At 41.4% G+C, this 21,163-nt stretch overlaps 1 protein-coding gene across 1 annotated transcript in view; it reads left to right on the forward strand.

Annotated features, from left to right (window-relative positions):
• Positions 1-10,378: 10,378 nt before the first annotated feature.
• LOC126455671 (odorant receptor Or2-like) overlaps positions 10,379-21,163 on the forward strand; it is a 141,433-nt gene continuing 130,648 nt past the window's right edge. The window contains exon 1 of the mRNA XM_050091442.1: positions 10,379-10,481. The gene's annotated coding sequence lies outside the window, so the exon portion shown is untranslated. The remainder of the gene's footprint in view (positions 10,482-21,163) is intronic.

Here is a 21,163-nt window from a genome sequence, read left to right on the forward strand (position 1 = left end):
AAAATATTAGTAATTAACAATTTACACACTGCCGGGAAAAAAGTTAGTACATTTGGAAAAATGAAGTCCGTTTTGATCCAATGATGGCATATGCCATAAGGGGAGATTAGATGTACTGATAAGGTTTCAACATCATCTGCCAACAGATAGTGTATTGGCATAGCTACCAGAGCACTATCTGTGTCTACCCTTTAATAGGGAATAAGCCCAGATGTGTCAATGCAAACTACTGCAAACTAGTTATTAGTGGTGGAAATACCAGCATGCACACCTATAGACCGTCCTCCACTCACATTACAGCATCAACATGTACGGCTCGAAGGATCACTTGGAAGATGGAATGGTGCACTGCGCTCCTCACCGATGAAAGCAGATTCTGATGCATGTAAGTGATGGTTGTTTGTGTATATGTCTGAGATCTGGTGAACGTTGTCTCATGGAGAGCATTAGTCTGAGACACACAGGCCCCATCCCAGGTATAACTGACTGGCGTGTGATAAGCTACAATTGTCGTTCGCCTTTGGTGTTTCTGGAGGGGACACTAACCAGTGCTCGGTAGGTGCAGGATGTTGTTAGTCCCATTCTATTGCCTCTCTTGGAACAGGAAGATGATGTGTTGTACCAGCAGGATAATTCTTGCCTACACGTTGTTGTTGCTGTGGTCTTCAGTCCTGAGACTGGTTTGATGCAGCTCTCCATGCTACTCTATCCTGTGCAAGCTTCTTCATCTCCCAGTACCTACTGCAGCCTACATCCTTCTGAATCTGCTTAGTGTATTCATCTCTTGGTCTCCCTCTACGATTTTTACCCTCCACGCTGCCCACCAATACTAAAATACCAACCGATCCCTTCTTCTAGTCAAGTTGTCCCACAACCTCCTCTTCTCCCCAATTCGATTCAACACCTCCTCAATAGTTATGTGATCTACCCATATAATCTTCAGCATTCTTCTGTAGCACCACATTTCGAAAGCTTCTATTCTCTTCTTGTCTAAACTATTTATCATCCATGTTTCACTTCCATACATGGCTACACTCCATACAAATACTTTCAGAAACGACTTCCTGACACTTAAATCTATACTCGATGTTAAATTTCTCTTCTTCAGAAACGCTTTCCTTGCCATTGACAGTCTACATTTTATACCCTCTCTACTTCGACCATCATCAGTTATTTTGCTCCCCAAACAGTAAAACTGCTTTACTACTTTAAGTGTCTCATTTCCTAATCTAATTCCCTCAGCATCACCCGACTTAATTCGACTACATTCCATTATCCTTGTTTTGCTTTTGTTGATGTTCATCTTATACCCTCCTTTCAAGACACTGTCCATTCCGTTCAACTGCTCTTCTTCTTGCTGTCTCTGACAGAATTACAATGTCATCGGCAAACCTCAAAGTTTTTATTTCTTCTCCATGGATTTTAATACCTACTCCAAACTTTTCTTTTGTTTCCTTTACTGCTTGCTCAATATACAGATTGAATAGCATCGGGGAAAGGCTACAACCCTGTCTCACTCCCTTCCCAACCACTGCTTCCCTTTCATGCCCCTCGACTCTTATAACTGCCATCTGGCTTCTGTACAAATTGTAAATAGCCTTTCGCTTCCTGTATTTTACCCCCGCCACCTTCAGAATTTGAAAGAGAGTATTCCAGTCAACATTGTCAAAAGCTTTCTCTAAGTCTACAAATGCTAGAAATGTAGGTTTGCCTTTCCTTATTCTTCTAAGATAAGTCGTAGGGTCAGTATTGCCTCACGTGTTCCAACATTTCCACGGAATCCAAACTGATCTTCCCCGAGGTTGGCTTCTACCAGTTTTTCCATTCGTCTGTAAAGAATTCGCGTTAGTATTTTGCAGCTGTGACTTATTAAACTGATAGTTCGGTAATTTTCACAACTGTCAACAGCTGCTTTCTTTGGGATTATTATATTCTTCTTGAAGTCTGAGGGAATTCCGCCTGTCTCATACATCTTGCTCACCAGATGGTAGAGTTTTGTCAGGACTGGCACTCCCAAGGCTGTTAGTAGTTCTAATGGAATGTTGTCTACTCCCGGTGCCTTGTTTCGACTTAAGTCTTTCACTGCACATGAAACTCAACGTGGCTCTGCAAGACGTGCAGTAAATTCCTTGGCCAGTTTGATCTCTGGGCTCATCTCCAATTGAGCACATGTGGGCTACAATGAAATGAGAAGTGACTCGTGCAAGTTGTCAGTCGACAACTCTTACAGAACTACACGAACAGGCCGAGCAGACGTGGCATAACGTATCCCAGGACAATATTTGCCATCTATACAACCGACTGGATGGCAGAGTTTGTGCTTACACTGACACTCATGGAGGCTACACCATGTGCCAATATGGGAGTTTCAGCATGATTCGATACCTGGTCCCTCAGAACTGGTTGTGCTATTGATCTGTAAATACAGTAATTTCATATACTTCATGTGCACTGTTGCAACAATAAATCTTGAGCACATTGGAATCCTCTAAAAGGGAGTACTAATTTTTTTCCAAAAGTGTATTTGCAATGATAACTGGAATTTTGTGAGCGATATTTAATTAGAAACAAGAAGACATGTGAACGGAAAAAGGGAAACCAAAGCGATATTTGAACCATCAGTCCATGGACTGTACCACGTTATCGATTTACAATGCTGCCGATTCAGCTATGCATCCCGAGTTACAAAATGCCTTGCCTTTAGTAAATACAGTTCCTCAGAAAACTTCAAAGTCGAGTTTTCCAGTAAACTTGTGGGAAACATTAAGAACAACCTGTTTTTCGCCATTTTTAACAGTGTTCTATGCGCACGTTTCAAACGGAGCAAGAAGAAGCGTCAGCCATTTTCACACTGGATATTAACAGTGCGACAATCAGAACACAACAGCATAAAGGCTGCGACTGCACACGATTTTTGGAATTGAAACTGCATAGCTAAAGCATGATTAAACAAAACGTTGATGGCTGTTAATACATTAGATATCTTAAAGATTCATTTACCGTAACTTAGAGATAAGATACCTTAATACATAAGAAGGACCTACTTCCAAGAACGTTAACACAATCAGTGTCCCTGTGCTACGGCTTCTGATCAGTCATCGCGTCTATGTTTGTTTACATTACGTTTATTGTTATGATGAACGAAGTATAGGTTCAGTAACTGTCCCGCAACCGTGTTAACATACCATACTGGATCTTTTTGTCTACTTACGTACACCAGGTTACATTTGTCTACGATGTGCGTAAACTGCCAGTTCATGCACCAAACACTGACCCTACTACTCTGAAGCACCAAGACTTCTCGTGACACAACAACGTAACCCGCGAAAAGGATCATGGAACTTCCGAATTTATCCTCTACGTCATTTCTATACATTGGTACTGTAACACTCCCATGGAGTACAACCAAAGCCACTGGTACGTCTGAGTATTTTTCTCCGTCGAGTATGACTTGCTGTACTCTGTTTGCTAGAAATTCCTTAGTCCAATCATACTAATCTCATATTCCATAAGCTCATATTTTGTTCACTAAGTTGCAGAGGGGAACAATATCAGAACCGTATCAGACGTCTTCTAGAAGTCAAGCAACACGGCATCGACTTAAAGAGTTCCGATACCTATTGCTTTCTGGATCTCTTGTACGAACAGAGAGACCTGGATTTCAAACGATCGTTGGTTTCGGAGCACATGTTTACTCCTACAGAAAAGATTTTCGCTCTCCTGAACTGCTACAACACGTGAGCTCACATGTTCCAAAATTCTACAACAGACCGACGCCAGAGACATAGACCTATAGTTTTGTGTGCCTTTCGACGAGCGTTCTTGAAAACCGGAGTGACCCGCTATTTTCCCCAGTCATGGAAACGCTTCACTTATCCAGCGACCTACTGTACACTACTGCGAAAAGAGGAGCAAGTTCTTTTGTATCCTCTGTGTCCATTCACAGGACTTAATTCATTCAACGATTCAGTAACTTCTCTACAGCTATCGTGGGAAAAGATACTCAGACTGTTCTGATCTTCGCTTCTGGCCAGTCGTCCTTGGGAGATTTGGAAATTTGTGGTAAGTTAATATGGGGCAAAACTGCTGAGGTCATCGGTCCCTAGTCTTACACACTACTTAATCTAACATAAACTAACTTACGCTAAGTACAACACATACACCAATGCCATCGTTTTGGAGGTCCAGGTGTTGTGATGCGGGCGGGCATAATGTTTCTTGGGCGTACTGACCTCCGTGTCTTTGAACACCGTACACTCACCGATCAAATTTATTGTGACACTGAACCCCTTCCCCGTGTCCGACTTGTCAGCTGTGCATTAGGCCTGACATCAGTTTTATTAAAGGCAGTGAGGGAGCGCAGCGAACAACGAAGGTGGAGGAGCTGTTGGAATGAGAAGAAATTTGGCGGATGGATTGGCGTGTCCATTCCGACGTCTTAAAGCCCATCGTGAACGTGTGGGATACGTTGGAGAGACGTACTGCAGAACATCAAATGGTTCAAAAGGCACTGAGCACTATGGGACTTAACATCTGAGGTCGTCAGTCCAGTGATGAATACAGCCACTTTCCTCCAGGGGGAGGGGGGATATATAGCTTGACGAGTGGGGGAGGGCAGAGGACAAAGTTAAAGGCTTAAAATTTAAGTGATAGCGTTCTGAAGACGTAGCAGCGCTATTAATATTTAAAAATTTTCATGAATAGCTAATATATAACTAAATAATTTGTAGATTAAGTACTACGCTGTTAGGCTAAGCCTAAGTTAATTATATTAAATAATAAAATAATTTTATTGCATGCAAAAAACTCCCATTTACATCAAACTAATACGACGAGGCTTTTTTACAGCATATCTCTTGATGACGTCATCAATAAAACTTTCCGTTGGTTCGTCGTCCCCTTCAGTTGAAATCTTCACACAAGTTTGGAGCGTTTCCTGACCTATCCTATTCCTTAATTGTCATCGCCCTGTTCATTGTACTAAATGACCTTTCTACATAGCAGGTCGAAACTGGAATGCACAGTACTCAATCAGCGAGTGTTCGTAGTGCTTCGTAGCCGATGTCGGCTCTCAGAATGAAAGAAGCAACACCAGAAGACGTATCGTCTAATTTACTACTAACAGCGTACCTAAAAGAATGCAAGTCTGCAATAACAGCGTCGACGTTTGTAAGTCCCAAATCAAGCACAGTTCTTTACAATCATTATCACTAAACTCTAGAAATTTTTTAAAACTTTCAAAATATGCACTTAGTTCTGTCACTTTTATAGCCTTCTCATCAAACCGTTGCCCAGTTTCATCAATCTTACTTTTAACAAATTTCCTTGCGCTTTTCATAGCTTGAATCTGCTCCTCTACGTTCGTGAATAGCACACCTTTAACTTCTGTTGCGTCCTCCTGCAGTTTTTTTAATTTTATTAAGAGTTTCATTTTCTGCACTATGTCCATCGCAAAGACAGTCGATGTTTCTTAAATGTTCCAGAGTTCCAGAAACAATTAGAGGGATTTGCGAAATTTTAAGAGATTGTCTCTGCAAAACTTTACATAAGTTTGAGACTGCATTCAACGTATCGTATAAAATCACTAAACCTATAATAAAATTGGAATTCATCAGATTCCTCCAGCTAAACTTGTTAAATCCGCGCCGTCCTTGTGTATATGTTCACATGCCATTATAGTGGACTTGTAGGTTAGGAAAATAGCATGAACTGTGCGAGAGGTACTTAACCATCGGATGTCAACAGCTTCGGGTATTTTTAAAACAGGTTGCTCCAAAGCACATTGAATTTCATGCAAAACATTTTCTCGTTTGGAAGAACCATGAAAAAGTTTGTAAATGTCTTCAACAACATGTAATGTGCGTTTTATAACGGGGTGTTTATTCCTAGAGTTGGTGGCAGCAATTGACAAAATATATACTCTCCAGTGAAAGTATGGCAGCTTATGGCCCTTCCCCTCTGACAACCGAGCGCGGACTCCTGAGATAGAACCACTAAAATTAGCACCACCGTCGAAAGAACAAGATAATAATCTGTCGTAAGAAAGTTTTCTTTAGTTCAGTATCAGTTGCTGTAAATATGGATTCAGCTGAAGTGCTTTTCAACTCAACGAGACATAAAAACCTTTCCTTCACCTCAAACGATGGAGAGGGTGCAACAAATCGAACTACTAAAGACAGTTCACTTTGGTTGGAAACATTTGTAGATTCGTCTGCCATTAATGAAAAATATTTGTCATGGAGAAGTGTTTCATCATGAAAGTCTAAAGACTCTCCCGAACAAGTCAACAATTCTGACGCAGTATACTTACTAAGATATGTGGACCTTTCGCTCTGAAATTTTAACCACTTTTCAAGATTAATGTCGCTTTTCAGTACTACCTTACGAATTAGAGGTTCATAATTCGTTGTGTGGGGTATTTCTTCCTTACTAAGGAAATACAGACTTCGAATTAACAATGACAATGCTTGGCGGTTTAAAACTTTTTCATTTTCATTTTGTTTAAATATCTGTATGAATTGGAGCATTTAATCCCTGTAATCTTCAATTTTCAAGTGCAACGGCTTTTTCATGTTTTTCTGAGTTGGCGTACTTTTCTAGCTTTCCCGTGCTTCCAGTAGCTTTTCTAAATTTAGTGAAAGGTACAGAAATGAACACTCCTGTTTTCTGTAAAGCTTCGATATCGTTTTTTAGATGCATTTCACACAATTTGCAGAAAGCCCCATCCAGCTCGTGATCAAAGTACAACCAATTGTATTTACACTCCCATTTTTGCTGATACTTAATTTCGCGTTCAATACTTTGTTTAGAATTGCAATTTACGGATGGGCCAGAAATAGCACATTTATCGTTTGAAAACTGTGGAAGGGAAACTGAAGACTTGGTAGACCTACGCAATTCATCGTCACAACCACTAGCACTTCTTTCAGTAGACTCACACTCATCTTTGTCTTTTGCAATACACTGTCTTTTATTAGAAAAGAAAGAAATTAAAGTTTGTTGTATCGACATTGTATTTCGGTACTAACACTTCTTTTTATGTTATAAACTGACGAAGACTGCATATAGTACACTACATAATCACATCACACTTCCATAGTAACCTGTCGACTGACTGTTACAGCCTTACAACAGTTTCAACAATGCATTGAGTTTTTGTACAACAATGAAAGCTTAGATAATACTCGTTGAGCAGCGTTGCCAAACGTCCCACTCATGATGGAATGTACCGCTTCTTTAGGCAAAAATTGTGTATCCTCATTGACACTGCGAAAATCATTGTCAAGTGTACACAAATATTTGGTTTGAGCTTTGGATTTATCGATTAGGAAAAATCTATATGGCTATTAAATCTTGGAAATATTCCCAGTAATGCAATAAAAAAATTAAAACAATCTTTTATAGTGTCAGATGGTACTTCCAGTTCCGTAGCAATACCTGGGGAAGTGTTTTGCGACATCAGGTTTATTCTAAGGGCAAATAAAGTATAGATACCAGTGGCGTATAGGAATAAAGTTCGCAGCGAGGGTGGGCTGTGTAGCTAAGGGATTAGATTAGACGTTAGGCCGATTGGAGGTGCGGTGAGGGAAGACATGAGAGAGGAAAGGCTGACTTATTCCACAATCGGCGTTGCCAACAAACCTTGCAACGCTTAGCTTTACCATACACTTACCACACAGCAACTGCTAATTTGTTGGTGTTGGCAATAATAATAATAATAATAATAATAATAATAATAATAATAAAAACAGAACAATCCACGCTAAGTGTTCCAAACCGAACCGATAAGTAACGAAACCAAACTATAGGGACCCAGCCGCCACCTATTGTGTTACTCATTCATTTTGATTGTAAAAACTGCATGTCACCACGACTTCTCCATAGTTGACTCCAAACTTCATTAGCAACAGCAGCTGGCGTAGTTTAAATTTTGTCACAACGGTACAAGTTAACAGACCAGGTGATAATTTTTATGTTCCACCACAACAATAGATATGAATTTCTCGGGAGGGAATTTCCAATTTCCAGGGAGGACTGCCCCCCCCCCCCCCCCCTCGGGCCTCCCCCCTGAATTCATCACTGCATCAGTTCCCTAGACTTAGAACTACTTAAACCCAACCAACCTAAGGACATCACACACATCCATGCCCGAGGTAGGATTCCAACCTGCGACCATAGCAGCAGCGCGGTTCCGGACTGAAGCGCCTAGAACCGCTCGGTCACAAAAACCGGCTGCAGAACATCCACATGCACCAACGACAATACAGCAGCTGCCAACCGCACTGGTGGCAGAATGGAGAGCCCTATTACAAGAAGTCCTTGCCAACCTTGTGCCCAGCATGGGAACATGTTGTCGAGGATACATTGTCGTCTGTGGTGATCACACACCCCATTAAAAGCTATGTCTTACCGTTTGTAATGTCCAATTAACCATCACGAATAGTGATGACTTCCGTGTAAGTACTGTATTTGGATGAAAGCGTAATTTCTGTTCGTCTCATTGCGTATTTTGTCAGTTACCTCCAGTACTAAACTATAGCAGTTCTTCCTTTATGTATGACCACAGTTTTGTTTAGTTTTGTTGCTTGGCAGTGACACATCACGCAAAAGTTTTTCACGCCAGCGTACGTATGATTAAATTCAAAGACAAAAGCATAAACACAACAAGACCAAACAAATTCTACAGCAGACAGCTGATCTTTTCAGTTGTTTGGCTTTATACACAATACGAGGGTGGTCTGAAAAGTTCTCGGAATCATCAAGAGAGGTCAGCGCTACCACAACGAGTTGTTCACGTGATATTCATTGGATCGTTGCCTGTAAACACGTGCCACGTCAGTGCTCTTGGAAGAGAGCTGTGCTGGTGACGTGGCTCTGTTGTCGTTCCCGCGTAGCGATTTGCGCAGATGGAAAAAATCGAGATTCGAGCAGTGACTAAGTACTTCGTAAAGAAAGGTATGAAAGTAAAGGACATTCATGCCGATCTCCAGAAAACACTGGCGGACTCTGCTCTTTCATATTCAACTGCTGCCAAGTAGACAAATGAATTTAAATTTGGTCGGGAGATCTTAGGTGATGATCCGCGCAGTGGTCGGCCAAGATGTGTCACTATTCCAGAAATCACTGATAAGTGCACAAAATGGTCATAGAGGATCGCCGATTGAAAGTGCGTGAACTTCCTCACACTTGCCAGATGTCATCTGAAAGCGTACATCACATTTTAACTGAAGAATGAGAAATGAAAAAATTATCTGCAAGGTGGGTGCCGCGACTCTTGATGCTGGATCAAAAACGCATGAGAATGGACATGCTGGAACTATGTTTGGCATGTTTTAAGAGAAACGAACTAGATTCGGTTTGTGACCACAGATGAAACTTGGGTGCACCCCAGAGACGAAACAACAGTCAAAGCAGTGGAAAAATGTTGATTCTCCGCCACCAAAGAAAGCAAAGACAATTCCTTCTGCAGGAAAGGTCACGGCATCTAGGATGCAAAGGGGATTCTGTTTGTAGATTATCTCCCCACTGGGCAAACAATTACTGGAGAATGCTATGCTAACCTCCAGGGCAAATGTAAACAAAAGACAGGCGAAAAAAGGCCGGGTTTAGCAAGGAAGGAAGTCATCTTCCATCACATATGTGCCGTCACCATGGCAGAATTACACGAACTAAGGTATGAATTGTTGCCACACCTGCCTCATTCACCAGATATGGATGGCTCTGTCAGACTTCCAACTCTTACTGAAACAGAAAATTTTTCTTGGTGGACGAAGATTCACTTCAAACAATGAATTGATAGCCACAGTTGAGAACTATTTTGAAGGCCTGGAGGAAACACATTTTCGACATGGGATCAAGGCACTGGAATATCGTTGGACCATGTGCATTAATCTGCAAGGAGACACATTGAAAAATAAAAAGTTTCAGTGATGTAAGTACTTTTTTTCTATTCCATTCCGAGAACTTTTCAAACCACCATCGTATTATCTGTGATATCTTTAATATGCATAGTAGTAACGGCGATACTGTCACCTTTCTATCGAAACTCGTTTTGAGTTCTGTTACAGAAGAAAACTCGTTTTCACGCAAAGTCTTAACTGTCAAACAGCTTAAGTAAACGAACTGTTAGAGTTCTGGAATAAAATGGGTGTGTGCAGAGTAAATAATTTCTTCGCAGCTCGTAACTTATCTTCCCAAAGCACTCTTCGCAGGTGGGCAATCGCCGTGGTCCGGTGCGACGGCATTAAAGTTGCAGCCGCGGCGAGGCGGAGTTCTTTGTGCGGCTGGAAGCTCTGCCATAATTAGGAGCCACGGGAGCTCCGCTCGCCGCGGCCTCGTTGCATATGCACAGAGACGGAGGTCACGTCACTCCTGTGGAGGAACCAACCGCCCAGGCGTTGCCCCTACAGGCTACGCCACCCGCGCTCAAGTCTGCTGCCACTGCCATTGCAGTGCCGCCACTACTCCTGCTCATCTCTCCAGTAAATATCTTAAAACATTCACATGTAATATTCGTCTTTAGTGACACCAACAGGTTTGCAACTCGTTCGTGTACCTTTCATATCCGACATGTCTCGTTTTATAAACTATGTTAATATGAATACGCCTTAGCAAACAATTATTTTTCCTCCTTAAAACCAAAACATGTTTCAGTGAAGTCTCATCATCGTCAATGAGTTAATTTATTTTCTTAGTATCACATACTGATATTTATATGAGTGTCTACCATTTGTAGTACAGCTGACATTTTGCTCCAGTTGTCATTCGTAAATGCTTGGCATGGCATGACGCTGAGACGTTCACGTTATGGTTGAAGCTCGTCTAGACCGGTGGCGAAGCTTTTCGGGCTTAGCCTATCCAAAAATTTGCAGAAAACTTGCGATTAGAGTTAGAATATAACAATGCATTGAAAACAGTACAAGTCTTTTTTTTTGTGTGTTACTACTGTTTCATTCAAACCGTCCATGAGTTGACAGCTCGTTGCGTTATGCATGCTATCCAGTTTAACAGTTCACTGGAGGCTTCTAGAAACAGCCTTTTGCTTGCCAGCGGCAGGCAGTCAAATGTGTCTTAGTAGCGTGGAATTGGGGCTTGCCTCTGCTGTGAAATTGTGTGTTATTTCGTGTGCTGTTCAGTCCTGGGTTAACCAAACTTGTTTTAGTGGCACAACTCATGAGTGTGTGTGATTAACTGATTATATTATGGCTTGTGTAGAGGAAACACTTGTGTCTTTATTTTCCGAATTAGATGACAAACGACTTTCAAGCTGGACTAACGAAACAAACTGCGCTTGTAAAGAAAGCCATTCACACCATGCTTAAACATTAAAATAATTTATGGAAAACGAAACAGAATATTTAGATTTTCTTGGTGTAAAAAGTATCCTTGGCTTCAGGTTGCTCTGTAACAAATAAATTGAATCGGTACACATGTATTTTATTTTGCGGGTCTGGGATTGAAAAAGATTGCACGTCAGCTACTTTCGGAGTATGTGTGACAAAATATTTTGACAGAAAAGCCAAAAAACACCATAATTCAAGAAGGCGCCTTGAAAATCAAGAGAGTTTTCGGTGGACGAGTGGAATATAAAATTTCTTTTGGAGCCAAACTTCTAGTCATAAAAAGTAATACGATGGTGACATAAAACGGATACGTAATCAGGATACTTATTGATATTTGTTTCTCGGGCAAGATAGAGCTTGAATTCACAAGAGACTTTGAAGACGAAACTTCCGACAACAAAGGGGATTATCTTGAATTATTGGAACGTTTGTCTACACAGGAACAGTTTAATCGTGATAGCTTGCAGAGGACTTCTGCTTTCAAAGAAATATCAAGCACAGTTCAAAACGAATTAACTGAATCAGTTACCAATGTCGTTCACGACTTGATTAAAGAAGAGTTAGTCATGTGAGTTTGTTGGAGTACAAGCAGATGAAACCCCTGCATGTTTCTTGTAAGTCACAAATGAGTATCAAAATGGTTCAAATGGCTCTGAGCACTATGGGATTTAACATCTGAGGTCATCAGTCCCCTAGAACTTAGAACTACGTAAACCTAACTAACCTAAGGACATCACACACATCCATGCCCGAGGCAGGATTCGAACCTGCGACCGTAGCGGTCGCGCGGTTCCAGACTGAAGCGCCTAGAACCGCTCGGCCACACCGGGCGGCCAAATGAGTATCATTCTCGAGTTTTGTACACGAGACGGTCCCACAGAAATATTTATTGGTTTTCACAATGTTTCTAGTGACAAAAACTACTAAGGATTTTTCAGAAGTTTTATTAAATGCACTTGATGTTTGGGGAGTTACTGGCAAAATAGTGAGCCAAACACATAATGCAGCCTCAGAAATGGGAGGTAAACATGGAAGTGTCCAAAAGTTTGGTAAAGAAAAATGAATACGAGCTATGTTTTTGTTCTGATATGCTTATAAACTTAATCTGATGTCGTTACATTGTCCTAAAAATATGGAAAAAGTTAGGCTTTTGATTTACAATCTTGTAGCATTCAATTAATTTTTAGCAAGTCCTCAACGCGAGCACAACTCTTAGAAAATCAGGGATTCAGAATGTCTCAAACATGTACTACACTCTGGAGTTTCAACTCATGAGCTGGTCAGACATCATACAGGGTGACAGTAATGGAACTATATGAGAGAAACGTAAATTAGTTGCAAACTGCAGCGTGCACACACTTTATTCAGCATGCAAACATCACTTCAGATATTCGGATTTTGGTTATGACATGTTGGATATGCCTGACATCATTGACGATGATGTGGCGCAGGCGAATAGCGGAATTCTGCGTGACCCGCTGAAGTGTCGGAACATCGACGCCCTCGATGAGCTCCTGAATGGCTGTTTTCAGTTCAGCAATGGTTGTGGGGTTATTGCTGTGCACCTTGCCTTTAATAAAGCCCCACAAAAAGGAGTCGCATGTGTTCAGATCCGGAGAATATGGCGGCCAATCGAGGTCCATGCCAGTGGCCTTTGGGTACTTCAGAGCCAGAATGCGGTCCCCAAAGTGCTCCTCCAGAACATCAGGACATTAAACACTCTCCTGCTCCGATGGGGTCGAGCTCCGTCTTGCATGAACCACATCTTGTCGAAATCAGGGTCACTTTGGATAATGGGGATGAAATCATCTTCCAAAACTTTCATGTACCGTTCGGTAGTCACCATGCCATCAAGGAATATCGCATCGATTATTCAGTGACTGGATATTGCACACCACACAGTTACCCACTGAAGATGAAGAGACTTCTCGATCGCGAAATGTGCCAATTTTTCTTATTGGCGAACGCATCCAAATGAAAGTGGGCTTCGTCGCTAAACCAAACCAGATTCACATACTAATTCCCATCATGTCCCGGGGCAAACTGTTCAGAAATTGCGACGATTTTATATCATACAGTTCAATAACTGTTACCCTGTATCTTAAATACACTCCTGGAAATTGAAATAAGAACACCGTGAATTCATTGTCCCAGGAAGGGGAAACTTTATTGACACATTCCTGGGGTCAGATACATCACATGATCACACTGACAGAACCACAGGCACATAGACACAGGCAACAGAGCATGCACAATGTCGGCACTAGTACAGTGTATATCCACCTTTCGCAGCAATGCAGGCTGCTATTCTCCCATGGAGACGATCGTAGAGATGCTGGATGTAGTCCTGTGGAACGGCTTGCCATGCCATTTCCACCTGGCGCCTCAGTTGGACCAGCGTTCGTGCTGGACGTGCAGACCGCGTGAGACGACGCTTCATCCAGTCCCAAACATGCTCAATGGGGGACAGATCCGGAGATATTGCTGGCCAGGGTAGTTGACTTACACCTTCTAGAGCACGTTGGGTGGCACGGGATACATGCGGACGTGCATTGTCCTGTTGGAACAGCAAGTTCCCTTGCCGGTCTAGGAATGGTAGAACGATGGGTTCGATGACGGTTTGGATGTACCGTGCACTATTCAGTGTCCCCTCGACGATCACCAGTGGTGTACGGCCAGTGTAGGAGATCGCTCCCCACACCATGATGCCGGGTGTTGGCCCTGTGTGCCTCGGTCGTATGCAGTCCTGATTGTGGCGCTCACCTGCACGGCGCCAAACACGCATACGACCATCATTGGCACCAAGGCAGAAGCGACTCTCATCGCTGAAGACAACACGTCTCCATTCGTCCCTCCATTCACGCCTGTCGCGACACCACTGGAGGCGGGCTGCACGATGTTGGGGCGTGAGCGGAAGACGGCCTAACGGTGTGCGGGACCGTAGCCCAGCTTCATGGAGACGGTTGCGAATGGTCCTCGCCGATACCCCAGGAGCAACAGTGTCCCTAATTTGCTGGGAAGTGGCGGTGCGGTCCCCTACGGCACTGCGTAGGATCCTACGGTCTTGGCGTGCATCCGTGCGTCGCTGCGGTCCGGTCCCAGGTCGATGGGCACGTGCACCTTCCGCCGACCACTGGCGACAACATCGATGTACTGTGGAGACCTCACGCCCCACGTGTTGAGCAGTTCGGCGGTACGTCCACCCGGCCTCCCGCATGCCCACTATACGCCCTCGCTCAAAGTCCGTCAACTGCACATACGGTTCACGTCCACGCTGTCGCGGCATGCTACCAGTGTTAAAGACTGCGATGGAGCTCCGTATGCCACGGCAAACTGGCTGACACTGACGGCGGCGGTGCACAAATGCTGCGCAGCTAGCGCCATTCGACGGCCAACACCGCGGTTCCTGGTGTGTCCGCTGTGCCGTGCGTGTGATCATTGCTTGTACAGCCCTCTCGCAGTGTCCGGGGCAAGTATGGTGGGTCTGACACACTGGTGTCAATGTGTTCTTTTTTCCATTTCCAGGAGTGTAGCATGAAATGAAAGCTATTCTCCAAAATATCATCACAGATAATGAAGATTGATATGCAGAGTCGTCAAACAGTACTTCTGTCTTGCTTAGCATTCTTAATAAAACTCAGTTCCTTTTCCTCCTTTGCCTTTACCAAAAAATATTTGTATATGTTGACCTTCTCTATGCGCTTCTTCAACACAAATTTGTCTGTGAGATTAGTTTGTGTAATGCTGAAGTCAAAAACCCCATCAGTTTGTTAAAGGACGTGAGATCAGGAAACATTGTGACCTCTTGTATTGAAAGCTGTAACGAGAAATTTCACAGTAAAATAAGTATTAGTGAGCCCGACTTGGGTCCCTTAAGACGTTATTTTATGATATCTTAGATAATACGACAGTGCAAATGGAAATGAATTTTGGTGACCTTAGAATATTCAGTTTTTAGAGTTGCTCTATAAGAATCATTTCGAAATTATAAATCAAGTATCCCAAGAATGAACCTGAACTGTGTTGTCACAATGTACCCATTCTTCCACAAAGAACGACTTGAACATAAGTTAGGAAACATTTGTATTAACATACATAAATATTTAACACCTGTAGACCGTCTTAAATGCATAATAAACAATGATCTTCAAAAATATTTACTACGAAGTGACAAAGCTTATCATATTCGTTCTTACTTCCCTGTCACTACGGCTTTTTCTAAAAGAAGCATTAACACCCTTAAAACCATTAGAAACTGCCTTTGCATTTCAATGACAAGTGACGGATTACGTTCTCTCTGCACAATTACCATAGAAAAAATACCTGGTTAAACAACTTACAAGTAATCAGAAATTTAAACATAACGTGATTGGAAACGTTGTTACCAAGAAGAATCAACGCATGGAACTCTTGTGTACTAAGATATAGCCCTAAGGTAAGCCTACCCATCAATAATCCATTAGCTTCGCCACTGCCACTGACGATCGTGAAACTTCACCGAAACATGGTTGAGCGTTAAAGAGGAATAACTAGTGTTTGCTCAAGGCAGAACTATATCTTGATAATAACTTATTTGAAAGCATACGGAACAAAAAGTGAATTCAATAATAAGATGAAATTTCAACGCCAAGACAGGCATTTCCGAACAACAAACTGGAGCTAGATATCAAATGTACTGCAAATGACACACAGTAAAACATAAATATATCATGCTAAGAAAATAAATTAACCTACTGATAATGGTCAGACTTCAGCGAAATATGTTTTGGTGCTAAAGAAGAAGAATTTGTGTTTGCTTAAGGCACAACCATTTTTCCATAATTGTTCACCTGAACGCATACACGGACAAAAGTGAGTACTACTACAAGATGGATGTTTGGTTTTTATTGCTGAAAACGCAAACTTTCACAGCTACGTCTTCAATACAGTAAGATTTCATTTTTGTTAAATATTTGCAGTTTAAGCACAAGTAGACAAAAAAATTAGATGATACGTTTTCCCGTCATTTGACTATTTAATTGGACGTAAAAATGGTTGCTATTTTATTTTTAAATTTCATTCCATTTCTTGATGCTCATATTCGGCCCCATACACACTTTTTTGCAGCCATTTCCCAGCGGTTTACTGTATATGGGACAGAGAAATTCCAACTGGAATTTGGGACGGGATGTCTAGCTGCCTTACAGCCAAGGGAAACCTCCCTCGAGCTTCAGTTGCAACTGGACGATTTCACCTATATTTACTTGACTTCTGATGCAACATCGTCCAAAGAAAAACATGAAGGCCTAGCGTGAAATCAGTGACTTGCTCTACATGAGAAGTGTACCAATCGGGATAATTTACGTTTTTTTGTTTCGTTTTTTATACGCTCCACCGTCTTCTTCAAAACATACAAAGTGGGCTGTTCAAAATCTGGCCCAGATTAGCGTCCGGCTTTGCAACCATTTTATTAGTGGAGCAGAGTGAACTGAGACTATTTTGTACAGGATTTTCAATTCCAGCATCTGTCTTAACAATAAAAAAGAAATTTTCCGAGAACCTTAGTTGGAACCAAGGATTTGAAGCTATGTGCAATTTACCTCTGGGATAATACGTCCCAGTCAATATTATGACGGCCTAGTGACTATTTGAGAATGCAATAGTGGAATGATCAATATGTGCAGTATAACCACTATTCCGTTACAACATTAAATATTTTTTTCCTTCGCCATTGAAAAGGGAGACCTCGTGCATTATAGAATCTGTTTTTTTTTTTTTTTTTTTTTTTTTTTTTTTTTTTTTTTTTTTCCTGGAGAAACACCAGGGGAGCTGGTAGTGGAGCAGAGGGATTCCCCATTGGGAATGAATGTGAGGGGATTGCCAGTTGCAGCATTTGGCTTACAACCAAGACAAACCTCCATAAAATCTTGGTCGGTATAGGGGGTTTGGAATTATTGTAGATAAATACTAAAAACATGTGAGCATTTGTTAGTGATGCATGCATATATGCACGAGTATGTGAAACTATGGACCTGTAGTTTATGCGATTATTAGAATTTGTCAGTCTCTGCTTCAAGAGGTTGTGGAGGCTGTTTGAAATCTGGCTCATTAGAGCGCCATGGTTCTTTTCAAGTAAATACCATGCAAGTTGGAAAGGGGGCAGTAGGGTTCCCAATTCGAAATAAATCAGAAGGGATTATTAGTACCGACATTTGTAACCAAGGGAAATCCTTGAAAAATCAGAATGTTGCAGTTATCTTTAAATTATATTTGTGACAATGTAGTCCATTGTATCATACAACTGTTATGGCAGATGGTTGCAGACGAAACTGCAGTCTGAAAATGGTAAAGCCGGCAATGACTGTCAACTAAGTACACCTGGAACTATAAACGGGATTCCGTGAAGAAAAGCGTCAATTAGAAGCGTAACATAGTGCACTCAGTAACAGCATTAATACACGTTGCGCGGAGCGTTGCACTAGTTAATTAATTAAAATGTACTCTTGAAGACGACAACAGCAATTAGAAATTAAAATGGGGTTAGCAGCACCATTTGCAAGAATGGTAATACATTTTTAACAGACCCAATTTTTATTGCCACATTATGTCCAATTAGGGCAATAATTGAATAAATATAGGATTATCAAAGTTCAAACTTTGAGATGTAACAGTACACAACATATACTATATGAGTATACAATACATACAAGGTGATTCACGTGTCTCTACCTCTGTCGTTTTATGCAACCCGCAATGTTATATGTGGGCTTTATAAAATAAGCGCGTTTCATTTTCTCTCGCTCGCTACGCGCGAACTACTAGTTCCACAGGAAAAACGAGCAGGACGTTTTTGTAGCAAATGTAATGTAGTTTCATTTTGTACAGGGATCCCCATCCTATAACATGATGCCCAAACTATCAGTGCCCCATAAATTTAGTTTAAAACAGTGATCATATCGATAATAATACTCAGCACTGATTCGGATAATGATCTTGAGTATTTACAAAGTATTTTTTCAAGTCATACAAGGAAAGTTACCTTGCAACGCACGTCCACCCCACACTCATCCCTCACCAGTAAGCATGTCTAGTATGTTATTTGTGGCACTCCCTCCTACCACTGTACAAAAATTTCCGCCTATACGAACTATTTCCGATATTGGACCTTTTTTAGTCTCTATTGATTGAGATATTACGCCATAACCGTAGTCGACTATTTCGTTAACATTATTAATTCAAACGTGCCCGTGAGGGTTATGAAAAAAGCGACTTTTGTAAACGTTACGCTGAAATTAATTAAGTTGACAATTCGATTCAAACTTAATCTTCCAAGTGCAGCAGACAGAAGGCCTGATGAATACAACGGTGTAATTATTTGCAAACGCTGTTAAAATTTACAAAATTTTTAGGTAAAATTTACGCAATCGTCAGTTTTACAATTTGTCAGTGCTCGACTAAGCCGGTGGCGTAATAAGACCGTCAATGAAAACCAAATGAGGTCGAATGTGGGAAATAATTCGTGCAGTCGCAAATTTTTGTACAGTTGTAAGAGGGACTGCCATGGATAACATACTAGAAATTCTGACCGATGGGGGCTGAGTGTGGGAATGCGGTGCGTTTTACAATTTTTTTCTAAAATAACTCGAGAGACAACACACACTCCTTCCTTTCCGAAAATTCTTGTCTGCAAATTGTTAACACACCTTACCCTGTTAAGAGATTCATACAAGTGTTAGAACTTCTTTTTTTTTTTTTTAGCTAGTCTAATACCTGGAATGAGTAAAAAGCGATAGTTTTGCAGTTTTTTTTCCTAATGATGTACAGAATATTTTTTTCTTTAGGCACAGACAGAAGTGATTTATTACCTGGAACAGTGCTAGACCTGTGAGGCAAGATAACCATATTAAAAAAAAATTCTCTTGTCATCCCTTTGCTCATTTTGTGAATACGGTCCAGGCATTCAGGAAAGTAAATTCGAAAAGTGAAAGCAAAAAATCAGTTGTACATAAGTAAGGTTTTTGAGAAGTATAGTTTGGGAGCATCTTTAGCAGCCATACGAAAATTACAGATGTAAATAGAGCAGAATAATTGCGTAATTTATCTTGCAGGGAAGGATTAGCAGACTTAAAGTGCAGTGACGTTACCGTTTTATGGGTATATGGTTTTTTGGGAATATGATGTGATGTACTGTTGCAGCCCCTGGTAGCTGGCGACCACAGGGTATAATCGTTTTGGTTCTAGCAACAGAGCTGTTAAATTACTGCGAGTCAGCTCGCTTGGTGAAACCCGCCAGCATAGTGGTAACGCACTATTCTTGCAGTACAGTTAAGGGGATTTCTCCAACAGTGTTGCCAAGAAAATTACTAGAAGTGGCACACGGACACAACAAGTGCACTCTATCTTGTATAAGTAGTTGTCATTTTAGTAGCAGTTTGATTCGCTACCCAGCAGTTCTACCAGGACGTGGGGACTATGCCGGATGAGGAGACCACTTGGAACCGGCAGCAGCAATCACGAGCTAAGGTCTCCTTTCCAGTACCAACTTCCAGCATTAAGTCCACATTCCTGTCCTGTCCATTCAGCGGGCCATTCCAAACTATTCCACAGGCAAGCCAATCTCCTGCCCAGGCGGCAGTGGGTCAATCCCATGTACAGCAGTCACCTTTTGCCATTGTCGACAGCCCGCCACCATACTGCACCCCAACGGCCATTGGTACACAGTCCTTCATCACAGAACTAGCTACCATAGCAAGAGTCCTGACTACGTTCTTGCATCACTGACGAGAGGTCTTATGGCACATTGGTGGTAGTGTCATGTTAGGTAGGAATTCAGGTGTATCAGAACAACTTAAGAAAAATACAACAAACTATTCAAATGGCATACATTTTGCCACCGAAATAAATATTAGGTTTCTGATGCAATTGAAGAGGTTCCTGGTGTGAATCATACTATCAATTTTTTAACAAGCTCTGTACGTTGCGCCACCAGTCTCCAGAGAATCAACATGAACTACAGAGATGATGCTAATGTCATGCTAGGTAGGAATTGAAGTGTTTTAGAACGACTTAGGAAAAAGTACAACAAACTATTCAAATGGCATACTTCGTTCCACCGAACTAAATTAGATGTTGCTGATGCAATTGAAGAGGTTACTGGTATGAATCATACTATCATTTTTTCAACAAGCTGGATGCATTGTGCTATCTATCTCCTAAGAATCAATGTGAACTATCAGCTATTGGACAAGAGTTAGTTACGGAACTTAAGAAGATATCTAATATATTCTCAGGGCATCGGGTGGCCCCAAGTCCTACCAGACTTTGAATGTTTATTCAAACAGATATTCGAATGACAAAACTAGGAGATCAAGTGTAAGGAAAGAGTTCAAGAGAATGCATAAAACACTATCAAGCCCAGAGTTCAAGTGCATTACATTGCTTTCTGATGTTCTTGAAGAGATTAGTACCCTCTCACAGTACCTCCATAAGGGCAGTACTAATATTTCCTCATCATATAGAACAATTAAGAGGTTAATTAGAGCCACAGAACAACTGAAGGAAACACTAGGTGCTTTCATAAAGAAAGTAGAGAAAGCTATTTCAGAAGTCCACTTCAAAAACATTTCACTGATTCCCAGAAGAGAACCAAGACTAACAGAAAACAATGCTGTCAGAACATTAGCAAAAATTTGAGGCAAAGGCTAATTTCGAATGACAATGGAGAATTCAGATCCTTCATTAAAGAGCCTGATATTTTGGACAGTAAAAATTGGCCCTATGAGGGTGGGAGCCCATGTCTAGAAGGGGGAAAAAATCTGAGAAAAATGTGTGATCGTTTTCTT

The sequence above is a fragment of the Schistocerca serialis genome, chromosome 2 (genome assembly GCF_023864345.2).
Source record: "Schistocerca serialis cubense isolate TAMUIC-IGC-003099 chromosome 2, iqSchSeri2.2, whole genome shotgun sequence".
NCBI lineage: Eukaryota > Metazoa > Arthropoda > Insecta > Orthoptera > Acrididae > Schistocerca > Schistocerca serialis.